General features: G+C 35.0%; 1 protein-coding gene and 1 long non-coding RNA gene across 4 annotated transcripts in view; both read left to right on the plus strand.

Annotated features, from left to right (window-relative positions):
* The window catches only part of ZNF385D (zinc finger protein 385D), a 394,225-nt gene that overhangs the window by 44,489 nt on the left and 335,675 nt on the right, over nt 1–14,061 (plus strand). The window lies entirely within an intron of this gene.
* Nucleotides 1–14,061, plus strand: part of LOC116227102 (uncharacterized) — a 39,936-nt gene that overhangs the window by 21,398 nt on the left and 4,477 nt on the right. The gene's annotated exons all lie outside the window — the stretch shown is intronic.

Consider the following 14,061-nt stretch of genomic DNA (forward strand, 5'->3'; position numbering starts at 1 on the left):
TTTCCCCTTGTCCTGTCACCACTGAAAAGAGACCAACTCCACTCTAGCTGTAAGCACCTTTCAGATATTCGAAGAGAGCAATGAGGTCTCCCCTCAGCCTCCATTTCACAGACTAAATGGCCCTAGTTTCTTCAGTCTCTTCTTGTAGGGCATAGTCTCCAAGTCCTTCACCAGCCTTGTTGCCCTTTGGATGGAGAGTATACCACACCTGCCCCATTTATATGAAATTTAATCTATCTGTTCTAAGAGGTTGACCTAAGTGATGTCAAGTCTGCATTTTAATGTGCACATCCAATCTCTTAATCTTCTACTAGAGGAAAGGGATGATTCCTCCAAACTTATATCCAGAGCTGGTTTCAGGTGGTGGCAAATTTATTAACGATATTACTATGGTTTTATATCACTCATAAATGTAGTAACTGTTTGCAGTGTGTTTCCATTTTAAAAAGTTACATTTAAAAACTTCTGGCACTTCCAGAAGCTCTATCTTCTTGCCACTCATCTGTGAAAATATCATGGTTACACAGCTGAATTCTTGTTGATTGCTTATTTCTAACTAGAGAAAAAAAAGACATGTCTGACACAGGGATTTCTTCCTATGGGGATGCTAGCTCATTCTAAGAGATGCAGAAGTGCGAGATGGAGCCTGCAAGATGATCTTATTGATGAAACCTGTTTTAGCTGAGATCCCTCAGCATGTATCAGAGTGGGTGGTTTTCAGATGAGGGCATAGAAACACAGTGACAAAGGTGCTTTGTTATGTCCATCTTGGAGACTAAACAGCTCTTCCCTCTTTCTGGGTGTTATAGTGTCCTCTCCTGTTAGGGCTCTGGTATCACATAGTGACAAAGAGAGCTGCATGCCTCCTGGAGACTTACTTCAAGGGGTTGCTGACTTTCATGGCCATTCACATAGTGTACATCCTCTTGTATCTCTCTTCACCTTGCAGTACAGACCCTGAAATGGGAAGTCTGCAAGTGTTCTTTAGCATGACTTGAACCAGGACTGTTGTGGTAAGGACTTGTTTCAACTGTTTCTTCCAACACCAGTCATTTTTAAATATGTCATTAAAATGTCATTGGGGTGCTTAGAGATTTCTTGGTATTTTCATTAACTCTGCTGTAGTTAGCCCCAAATTTCATTTTGCTTGATTTTATTAAATGACTCTTGACTTTCTTGTCTCCTCTTTTTTTGTATTTGTAAATCTCCTCTTTTTTCTTTTTTCTTTTTTCTTTTTTTTTTTTGAATATATGTTTGTTTGTAATTGTAGGTTTTATTTCCACACTTGCAGTTATTTCTCTACTAGTTGATGTTCTAAGCACACGTACTCTATCAATGTTTTCCTTTATACATTCATTTTTGTGCTGAAAATTCTTTGAGACTTTTATCTTGACTACTGCTGTTCTAGAAGATATATAAGTTCATTCGGTAAACGGATGCAGTTGGTTTTTGAAGTGCAACTATGAGTTTGCATGATCACCTCAATGGAAGGTGTCTAATCATCATGAATAGCACCTTTATATAATTTAGGCTTCAACTTTTATTTGAGGCTCTTAGTTTAAAGCTCAGTTTGCTTACAGTTAATTGTAAAATTAAGGAAGTGTAAATTTTATGCCTAATTGCAACCTTGAATTTTCTAACTCTCTCTTTTGTAAATCTAAAATTTCTTGAGCAGTTGTGGTGAAAATGACAAGCCATGATCAAATTAAAAAGTATTCATTATTCAGGTAACCAGATGATGTGGGATGTTCTAATGGCTATTTGACAGTGGGCCCTTCTTTCATGTGTGTATATATAAAAACTTAAGAAGTTCATGCATAGGAAACAAGGTGAAATTTTAATCTAATAGTCGGGAAATATCTTTTTGAAATGAATCGAATGGTTACTATGCAAGTCTCTTTGTTTTGTGTGAGAAACGTTTTGTTTGAGGAAGAAGCAAGACACTTGTATTTCCTCTCTCTTCTCAGCTATTGCAATATGACCTGCTTTCAAGAGCATCTATCCTATTCAATAACTTTTTCATTTTTTTTCACACTATATTCAGGGAAAATACTAGATATTAAATCAGGAGGTGATACAATATTTTTGTCTTTGTATTCATTAAAAATAAATGTTTTAATACCTTGAATAAAAGATAGAGTGGAAAGATGCAGAAAATGTGGAGAAGGAGGAATGATAGCAATAATGGAAATAGCAATGCATAGACTAGAAATAAAATTAGATTTGAGAAGCAAGTTTGACTTTCCATAACATAGAGAGCTGAACTTATGCTGTTTATAGGAGTTATATTTAGAATTTGACACTTCCGTGTTCCTGCATGATGTCATACCATGTTGGTATCCCTTACTTGTCTACTCATCATTCTGAAATGCTGTCATCCTTTTTTAAACACTAGTCTACTGCCATTCTTATCTTGTTTTTCTCTTTTTTACCATCCTATGGAAAGCTTTTCTCCTTACAGTACAAATTTAACAATTAAGAATACAAGGATGGTAAGCTACAGTGCAAAATCTTGTTTTTTGAATATCACTCATACAAACACCACAGAAAACTTCTTCACTGATTGTTCCATAGCATCCTGTTCTGTCTTTCTATCATACTGCTAGGATATTACATGTTTAGGTAGAGTTGCTGGGATGTGAATTGAAGAGACCTTGTTGCGATATATTGCCCTTGTGTATTAAAAACTACAGTATTTCCTGCATATGTACAACTCCTCCATTAATTAAAAAAAAAAAATAAAAAAATCAGTATCTGTTAAACATTTAACCATTATACTTTTCAAGAAATTGTCTGGGAGTATTCTTGTATATATATTTTACAAAATATCTATAAACTTTGCATTAGTGATCTTTATCACATTATTCCCTGAAACTGAGGGGAACAAAAATTCTGAATCTCCTATTCACAAATATAGTGAAATTAATCAGGAAGATTCATTTAAATTAAAAAAAAAAAAAAAAAAGATAATTTTTGATCTGTTACTATTTTAGACAGTAACAAACAATGAGCTGTCAAATTATAGTATTTTCCTCAAAAACCTTTAAGGCTCATTCTTATGATACTCTCTACAGCTTCAGTATGTCTGAACTGAAAACCTCAAGCCAGAGTCAGAAATTACCATGAGAGACTGGATAAGGGGAAATGGACAACAACTGGAATACAGGAAGCTCCATAAAAATCTGAGGAAAAATGTCTTTGTTTTGAGTTTGGCAGAGCACTGGAACAAACTGCCCAGAAGTGTTGCAGGGTCACCTCTGGAGATAGTCAAGACATACCTGGATTTTTTTCCTGTGCAGCCTACTCTAGGAAACCTGCTTTAGCAGGGTGTTGGATTAGATAGTCACCCCGTGAGATCACTTCAAACCCTTCTGTGATTCTGTAACATCACTGGGAGATGAGTGATTCCATGGCATGCATGTTCAGGATATGTTCCAGTTTTGGCCTCCACCTCTCAAACTATGTAGCAGACATGGAGCAGGTTTGAAAAAGGCAGCACGTGATCAGGAATGTACAATGACTTCTGAGCAAGGGTTACAGCTCTGTCCCCAACAAAAAGGAGCTTACTTTCTTACTGTACTAAAGTTGTAAGAGACATGAAGAAAATGAATAGGAAAGAAATGTTCACTTTCTCTCCTACGTAATCAACAAAAGGAAATAAATAGAACTACCAAGAATGATGGCTGTCTTGAAAATAATGCCTTTTATTCTATTATGTTGGCTCACAGCCCAGAGTGGATGGCAGCGGAGATTGAACTTTCACACCAGTATTCTGTTAAATTTTGTTGCTGTATGATTGCCCCTCTTCTGCTATCAGACAGAATGGCATCTAACATGAAAGTACAGACAAAGCAAAGATGTGGAATTTAATTTCTCCATGTGGGGAAAAAAAAAAAAAATTGCACCCATTGGCATTCATCAGTGCTGGATGTTTGTGGAGTTGATGTGAATGCAATGAAGTGGGGGGTGGTATATTTCACCAGTGGTAACAGTGACAGTGGGTCACCTCTGCTGGTGCAGATTTTGATGATTGCTGGTGAGAATGCGTAGCTAATAGTGGTGACTGTTTTGTAGCTGAGAATTAGCTCTATCAAATATTGTTATGGTGTTCTTTACATCTGTTGTAGCTTCTGTTTGAATAAATAGGAAGCATTACTTTTGCAGTGACCTACGTAGTTAGCTTACACAAAAAGAACTGCAGTTCAGTGTATGAACTCCCTGCAGCAGGAACCTGGAGATACTAAAAGTTAGTACAAGCTTAAGGAGTGATTGAAGGCTTTCAAGGAAAAGAAATCCATGAAGTACTCTTTAAAAACAAAACAAAACAAAAACAAAACAGTTACAAAAACAAAGCAAGAAAAGAAACTCACTGCTCTGACCTCAGCAGTAAAAGACACGATGGATTCAGAGAGCACATTTTAGGTATGTATTCTACTCTTGCTCTGTTCTAGCTCTTCATACTTCCAATTAACTCTCTTGTTTTAGACTTGCGTGTGAACCTGTACTATCTTTTTGTGTACTTCTGGTCTGTTAGCAGAGTAGCAGCTAGAATAAGGTGTTCTTTTTTTTTTTTCCTACATTTTATTTTACAGTATTTCGTTGTTTGTGAAATGTTTATGTATATATATTTAAGATGTCTAAAAACATGTCCATCAAAGCCAATAAAAATTCAAAGTGGTTTGGTTTAAAATAGCATGCTATGATAGGAAACTGGTTTGCCCAATTCTGCCTTTTTAGTAGTGATACCATTCCAGCTGCTCATTTGAATATATGAAGAAATATATTCTGGGTTCATAGAATCACTGAGTGTCTTGGATTGGGTGAGACCTGGAGTTCACTCAGTTCCAACCCCCTGATGTGGACAGGGCTGCTGCCCACCAGCTCAGGCTGCCTAGGGCCCCATCCAACCTGGCCTTGAGTGTCTCCAGGGCTGGGGCATCCACAGCTTCTCTGAGCTACCTGTGCCAGGACCTCACCCCCCTCTGAGTGAAAAATTTCTTCCTGGCATCCAATCTAAATTCTCACGTCTTACGGTTTAAAACTATTCCCCTTTGACCTCTCAAATCTAAAAAAATCAATGTTGCCTCTGTTTATAAGCCCCCTTTAAATACTGGAAGCTCCCTTTAAGTACTGGGTTTTATGGCTTTTGTGTTTTAAAAATTTATGGTTTATTATTTTGTATTTTTGGAATCTAAGCTATACATTTGATGACAAATAGAAATACATTTCAAAGAGTATGGCTGCTTTTTTTTTTTTGACAATGCAGGTGGTTCCACCTATTCCATTTCTATAATCCCTGCTTTTAAGTGATGCTTAGTTCAAGAGTTTAATGGTCTTTTTTTTCTCTTTTTCTCTCTCTGACATTCTCTGCCCAGTTATATTACTGCTTTGCCCTTCAGTTTTATCTGGCAAAGTCATACAAGCAGTAGGAAGGAAGTCCTTAAGTTCTCATGCATGCTTTCTTAAGGGAAGTGTTTAGAAATCCATTCTGGCTGTGCAGCAAATATGCAGGTATGAGCAGTACAGTGCCTGGGGCTATTGATACCGATCTGTTTGCAGAGTTCCAGTACAAAGGCTATTTGTCAGTCAGGCAGCCCAGCAGATTGTGTCTGGGTGATTGTATCTTTTGCATGTTCTAGTGATACTAAAAAGACATAAGACATTGAGAACTTTGCCTGAAAAGCATTAGCGTCCTGTGTGATTTATTGAAGCTGTTTATCTTAATCTTTTTTTTAAATAGTATTTCCTTTTAGTTTGAAGATTAATATTGATGGTTTCCGCTTTTATTTTTTAGTTATTTATGGATTTCCACTGAATGTCTTGAGCAATACACAGAGAAAACCTCTTTGCTATAAAAAGAACCAACAAATCTCTTGCCAGAAGACTTCTGATTGGTGCAGGGCAAAAAAAGTTTTTCTCTGTAGTGCACATCTGTGTGATGCTGTGTAACTTAAATCTCTCCTGCTGCTTAACATTTACTTACCCAGAGTGTATCTCAGAGAATGGGTTGCCATTGTAGTGACATTGTTCTATTTTTTTTTTTTTTGAATAAATATGGGCACATTAAATGTAAAGAACGACATGAATTTATTGCTGAAATTTTCACAGACAGAAATCAAGAAATTCAGAATAATGATTCCCATAACTGTCATAACTTGTTCCCTTTCTTACGATTGTCCCCTTTCTTACATGAGGTGTATTATTTTCTGTTACTCAATGTAAGTGCTTGTTTTACTAAACATTGAAGGTTCTTTTCTCTGGTTGGTGTGACTGCCTGTCTCATGCAGCTTTGGATTTGCAAATGTTGTGTCATAACTTTCCCAGCAGTAGTTAAATGTAAGTTCAGTGAAGTAAGTATAGGAAGAAATTAATACCATTCAGTTAGAAATCCTCCTTCCTCAAAGATTATTTTAACCTGAATGAAGAAAATGTCAGCGACTGAAATTGTTCAGGAGCCCTGGCCAGGGAGGACCAGCCATTGGATCTTCCATGCAAACCAAGCAGAATGAAGCAATTTTTTATTTTTCCCCACAGGGTATGTTTTCTTTTGACACAGTTCACCTCATGTATAATTATAAAATTTCTGTCTTAGGTATTCTGCATCTCTGCTGTGTAGCTGCAGCAGCAGTGGTTTTTCACCTGGCATAGTGTTTTTTTTGTTTTTTTTCTAGGTGAGATTAATTAACAGAACACACAGAAATGCCAGCTAATTTAATCGAATATAAAGCAGCAGACGTGCTAGGTTATCTAGGTTGGCAAAATGGTGTGAAATTTTTCCTCAGGAAATGCATATCAAAAATCTTTTCAGCCAGTGCTACTGCATAAATGTGGAAATACAGTCTGAGTCTGTGCCTTGGCTTTCTTGAGGGAGCACTGCAGGTTTGGGAAGACAAACATCTACAGATCCAAATCACTTTTCGGAACAAAGTAAACTATTTGGATGTTCGCTTAGCTAAAGTAGGAACAAAAATGCATTAAATACAAGAAGCGCAGTGCGTCTGCATTCTCAGAGCTTGTTTTATTTCACAAATAAACATCCTTTTAATTGGCATAGGATGCAGTGTGGCTTCAGAACAACCATGTCCTTCTAAGGGCAGGCCATGTATACAAAAAATCCTTTAGTGCTATTATTAACGAGGCTTTTAGTGGGCAGCATGAAGAAGGATCATCAGGCAGTTGGTAAGAGCCCACAGATGGGTTGCTACAAGGGACATTCTCATAGCTGGCATGAATAGTTAAGTCTAGTCCAATGCCCTGCAGTATTTTGGTTGATCTTCCCCTTCAAGATGGTATCTCTGTAGGATCCTCTGCAGGTCAGCTGGCAAGGAAATGTTTTGATTTTACTTGAAACAAAATTAGGCATCATTAGGCAACCTGTTTGGTTTCATGCATTTTTTGAACTACTGTGTATAGAAAATATAGGTTTATACACCGGGTGCAGCTGAAGTCAAAGTTTGTTCAATTAATCTCTGCTTTGCAATTCTACATAGTATTCAGTTTGTCTGAGAGTTATCAAAAACTGACAGAAAGGTTTTTCTTTTGCAGTGTTTGTTAGGAGTTACCTGTGTACAGAAGTTTGTAAAAAATAATCCAGTATATGGTGAATAATGTTCTATAACCACACATACCAAAATCAAATGAAAATGAGCTTTATCAAGCATCCTCCAAGTAAATTTATTCTTGAGCTAAAACGACCTAAGGGTAATTTCTTTTAATAATTTACAGAAGTGACTCATCTGAAAGTTCTTTCACCTAACGACTTCTGCTGGTGGCACAAAGCTCCACTGTCATCAGCATTCTGCACCTAAACCTGCCATGTGCTGTGAAGCTGCCAGGTACATTAACTCTTGTCAACTTAACAGAGATTTGTTGTAAGTGAAGCTGCCTCTTTCGTGAGAAGTTGAGACTGAGACTTGACACTTAATCTAAATACTGGAGCTAGAGAGGTTTTCCTGGAGGTAATTTTGAATGATTATTAGCTGATTAAAGTGGTTCTCTGTGTCAGTTTCAATCATGAATTAGCCTTATATGTGTCAGAGTCAAAGTCTATTGTTCTGATTGATATTGGTATGCAACTGAGCGGTTTTCACATAAATTAGAAAGAACAGTCTGGTAATCCCCTTTTACAGGCTGTAACAAAATCCTTCAGAGGAACTCTGCAAACAGTCTAATGCACTAACGCTAAGCAGCTAGAAGTTAAATACCCTTTCTACCTTTTATTTTTATAAGGTAGACTGTCAAGTGTGCCAAATCTGGAGTGTGCTATGCAACCTCATTTAAATATAAATAGGTATTCTCCAATAGTGAAATTTTAAGTGTCAAAAATCTAATATGACTGAGTTGGACATTCATCCTACTGACTGCAAATGGAACTGATTGTAGCAAATACTGAGTTGTTCTGAATTTGCTGGACTTAAATCAGAAGTATGTTTTATTTTAAACCTATAATCACAGCAATAATGAGTTCTTGTGCCATGCTGGAAGGATGTTGTACTTAAATTTGTAGCAAAAGACAGATCTGATTGTAGGTTTCTGCCTGCTTTGCCTATTTTTGCCATAAGCTGTTCTGCAAGATCATCTGAATGGCTTATTCTGAGAGGTCAGGGATCAGAGCTTTGTTGAATTTGAGTGTCTTAGCCATGTTTCTGAGAAACTAATCTATTTTACTGAGATCAAAATAAGTATTTTACAATTTTAATATAAAACTAGAAAAGGAGTTTGGAAATAACGTTCTTGCTGTACTTTCCTAAAATTAGCAATATTATGATGAAATATTTGTTTTAAGTGAAAGTGGAATTATTTCATTTATGAAATTTTTTTAAATTTCAGGACTTAAAATAGGAATTCTAAGTTCTAATTATTCTGATGCTCTCTTCAGGTTTTTTTTTTGAAAGCATTAATTCAGAATCCAGAAGATTGACTATATAGTAATAGGATTCACATCTGCATTAACTTTGTCACCCAGTTATCTGCCAGTACTTGTTCAGGGTTATTGACAATTCCATATAGACTGGTGTGGTTTAGCTGACATAATTTTGGATCAATTGCAAGTTTATATTTTTAATATCAAAATGCTCGTACATGGAAAGGCATTTTTTGGGGGATGTGTAACAATATGGATCTATAATTCACTTTTTGTCTACATATTATTTTTATCAGAATTTCTTGCCATATTACTTTTGAAAATGAATATAGATTTCTGTAGTTTTTCTTCAGCTATTTTTTCATGGAAAATTTATTGCTTATTTTGCAAGTTATTGTTGGCTTCTGAACCTCTCCAGCAGCAAACAAACAGGCTAAGTGAAATAACCACTGAGACTCTAACATAGCATGAGGCAGCTCTGCTGTAGGAGAGCATCTTGTCTGTGAATCCTTGTGTGAGAATGAAGGAGAGCTGACTTGCTGGAGCCCATGGTCTACCATGTTGATTTGGGCTCCTCTATTTCCCATCCCAAGCTACAAAGATAAAGATACTGAAAAGTCATGGTTGACTACTGCCTCTTCCCTGAATTTATCATTTTCCAGACCTTCTGGGGGTGTGGTGTTTGCTTTGTGTTTACATAGTTGTGTGTGAGTTCTGATTTGCAGGCTATTGAACCAGGAAGGAAGAATAACCATAAGTGAACGCTGGCACACCATCCCTATGCTCTGATTTCTCAGTTTTGACCTCCCCCAAATTCCTGCTTGCTGTTGTTTCCCAATGTTTTCTAAAAATTCCAAGTAACTATATTGATAATTCCAGAGATGTAATATTAAGGTTCTGTTTATTACATAAAAATGAAAAATGAAAGCATTCAATTCTTTCTTTGCAATTCTGGAGTAATGCATAATTCTGTACTTCTGTATTATATTAATGGTCACATCAATTCTCTTTTTTACTGTTAGTATGGGTTTTTTTCCCTGTCACTCTTCTTTATACATTCTGTCACTTATAATGCTTTTAGCTCTTATGAGAATTTTATCCTAATGTTTCTATGGGAGTGAGTGGCAGGTAGATTATTCTGGTTTTTATACCAGAATCAGCTGAATATTGGGTATTTGGTAAATGTTGCTTTTCCATTTCCACATCCTATATTTTATTTCTTCACATGAATGACCTCTTCCAGTCTTCATTGTGGGGAAAAGGAAGGCTTTGCCGAAAATTTTAGAAGTTACAAAATCTTATTTCTGGATTTAAGGCTGTTTGTGCTTGAGCGATTATTAACATGTATGTAGGAACTTGATGGTGGAGGGTGAGAAGAAGATTCTTACGATATGAAGACTTTAATCTGACTCTTCTACAATATTTGATATATTTTGACACATTGCTTAGTACGAACCGACAAATCATATTTATGGTGTTACACATGGTTCTATAAAGTTCTAAAGTATTGTAGATCTGAATACTAATTACATTTTTTAATAACTATCCCCTTCAGTAAATATTGGAGAAAATTGAGATTTCTGAGTGTATTGATTTCTAGATAACCATATGCTGAATTTCCAAAAATTGGTTTCCCTTGAAGAATTATATATTAATTCCTTTTGGAAATACAGGCATTACAATCAATGTGAGCTACATTAGATTTTCTTCTTCTATATATGATGGCCAATATAGTTCAGACAATGGAAGAAAATGTAAGGCACAGAGACGTTTACTGGTTAAAATGCATAATATAATGTGTATATATATAATATAAAATAGTTTAAACCTTAATTTTTTGTGTATATCATCTTTTTTCTTTCCTTCCCTGCCTATCTTTTGCACAATCCCTGCAGCAACAGAGGGCAGTATTGTTGAATAATACTGGATTATTATTTTATTGATGAGTGGTGTTTCTATATGGAGAAAATGCTGTATATATATTTTTTGAAAGTATTGGTTGTCTTTATTAAAGAAAAATTGTGGTGGGGATGCATGAGGTGCCTTTGAAGTTCCTGTCCTTGATGTCAGTGCTGGTTCCACTGCGTGACAACTTCAAGGTCACAGACCACTGAAGAACACCATCGTCATTCTGAATCTTTGAAATTATGATTATTTCAAATAGGATTAGGAAGAGGAAGAGAAGGGTCAAATTGGAAACCACATCAATTTCTGTAGCTTGATTCTTAAAATAAGATAAATGGAACATGTGATCATGTTGTGTGCATGAGTAATATTTATCTCTTTCTACTTTTCTTTTCTGGCAATGTTGATTTCCCCTTGGAGCAGTAATCTGTGGCTGTCACTATACTTAGCAGTTTCATGTTAAGAAGAGAACTGGATACAAAGCTATGCTTAAGCATAAAGGGCATTTCAAAAATGCACTGAAAATTCAACCAAATTGAAGGAGTTATTGTAATGATTAGGTGCAAATGAAGCTGCTTTAATAAACTGTTTCTCTTTTATTTTCTGACCCCCTTATCTCCCTGATATCTCTTACGATTTATTCATTTATTTTATTTATTACGTACTTTACTTTGAGATGTACTTTACCAACCTGTATCACAGAAGTTCTGTGTAAGTGAAAAAGAGATAAAATTCATTTAGGAAGGTTTCACTTTCAATTGCAGTTAAACTTACATAGTTAATAAATAAATGGAATAGGAAATTAATTTTTTTTCCAATTCTAGTATTCTCTTGAACATTGTAAGCTTATTTTCAGGTATTCTTTATTTCTGAGTTTCCATTGGAGAACTACACAATCCAGAGGTAACTCTAGGAAACACATCTGTTCAAAACTTTATTCTAGAATTAAATGTTAATGATTGTTCACCAAGATGTGAAATGATTTCATGTGATTCAGTTTTACTTACTATACTTATTTTCAGATACTCCCATTGTTTGCCTACTTAAGCTATGTTAGTTTATCCCCCAAATCAGTCTTGGCATGCTCAACACAAGGTAATTCTCCCAATTTAAGAATGCTGCCATGTAGAATACTAATATTTTTGTGTGGCAGAAGGTTTGATCCATTGGCCAAAGAAGGGGGAAAAGATTCAGGGTCTACCTTATATACAGTATTCTTGCAAGCTGTTGCAGCTACCTTACTATACTTATCCCCTGCCCTCCCAAATTCTGAAAAGATGTACAGAAATAATTAGAAATATTAAGTCTTCAAAGATTGAACCCAATTTTGGATATATTCATAACACCTTGTTAAAATTTAATTATCTTATTATTTTTTGAACATAATAACAGAATAGTGTACCACTAATGTATAAATGGATGAGCATGTTCTGGAGAACCAATAACATCTGTCTACCAGATTGACAGGATTTCCTTTTTTTTTTTTTCTTGAACAGAGGGAAATTAACAAAACAGCTAGAATACACATATTTGTTATGTGTTTGCAGAATTAATCCTAGATCTCAGGTGCTTCATAGATAATTCGGCCTTTTTAAAAACTCATTGATTTAACTGAAGATGTATAAAATGCAATAATACTATGGATACTATTTTTTTTTTTTGTCTGTGAAGATAAAGTAGCAGTTTCTTCCAGGCCCTTTTACTATTCTAATTAATTAGATCTCCAAAACCAATAGTTGGCTCCTTTTTCTTAATGCTAAAGGGATATGACATGATCCATTTTGACTCTTCTAATGCTATATTCAGTACCTTATATGAAGTAATAATAATTGGAACAGGGGTTGATGCTTTTCTCCTGTAAGAGACTTCTTAAGACAGCTGTTCAGTTTGTATATGTTACTCAGTTAGTTGAGATGGAGCCTTCATGGCAAATAATACATGTACTTGTGATCATTTGCATATGTTCCATTTTTTTTTGTTTTATTTCTTATAAATTCTCAAGGAAAACTTTAGGAATGTGTAGGTTGTATCAATTCTTCTGAAATCAGTGAAGAATGAGGGTATAGACACTTGGACGTTGTTCTGTTTTGTCATATTTGTGAATGGAAAAAGCAGAGCCAAATAAAGGGTTAATTGCAGTAACATGCAAGTAACATGGCTAATGGTGCTAATAAGTAACTACTTCATGTGTAATCAGAGCATGGCAGAGCATGACAGGAGGAAATCTAAATAGCATTAGTTTTTTTTTTTTTTTTTGAAAACAAGCAGAAATACTGAGAAGTTGGGTGCTTTGAACATCAAGGAGATTTTGAAAGAGCAGCAGTATATATTAGGGTAAAAAGTATTTAACTTTTGGGTCTACTTTAGTGAAATCCTTAAGAATTAGTTTGTGTAGAGACGTCATTAAAAATTAATTACTGATTCTTCTCTCTTTTTCTTTTTCTTCAGTTTGACTTTGTACGTTCTTGAGGAAATGATGGTAAAACATCAGACTTTAATGTAGGAACATCCATAAGAAATTAGAAAAAACAGACTTGCAAAGTGCTAATAGACATTTAAATTAAGCTAGCTGAGAATTAAGAGAGTTTCTGCTAAATGCTAAACTTGTTCAGAATACTGAGTAAAATTGGTAGTGTTTGAATGGATGTGTTGGAGAACTCATTCTCTTCTTTGCTTTTTATTCAGTTATGGTTGTTCATGATTTACTGTACTCTAAGTTTTTGGTTTTTTTTTTTAATACTAGTTTAGGAACAGGGAGAAGGAAGGGGCAGATACAAGCTTGAAGATAAAATTTACTAGATCTTGAAGGTCATAGAACTTGATTACCTTTAACCACCTAAGCATTTTTCCATAATGCTAAGTAAGCCTATTTTATCTATGTATTTCATTCAAATGTATTTATTAAAGTTAATTATTTTCTATATTTTTCCATTAAATTTAATGGAGAACAACAGCAGTCATAGTAATGTTCTCCTGAGAAAATAGCAGTATTCAGCATTTTCAAATATAATACTTTCAAACTGAAAATCTTAAATATGTGTTGAAAGTTATATTCTTCTTGAGGAAACCTTCAGATGAATTGCATGTTCATAGTGAAAAAGAAATTCTAGATTTAATATAGTGGGTTTTATTTTGCTGCAAATGGATGTTTTGCTCAATACAAACTCAGCAATATTAGCTTCTTTAAGGAAATAATAAGTGCAAAAGAAAAATAAGGCTATATTAAATGTTTTCATTGAGCATTTATTTTGTTAATTTAATCTGGTAAGAATTAATACTCTAGCCTTTCTAAT

This window comes from Phasianus colchicus, chromosome 6 (assembly GCF_987193195.1).
Source record: "Phasianus colchicus chromosome 6, bPhaCol1.hap1.1, whole genome shotgun sequence".
NCBI classification, from domain to species: domain Eukaryota; kingdom Metazoa; phylum Chordata; class Aves; order Galliformes; family Phasianidae; genus Phasianus; species Phasianus colchicus.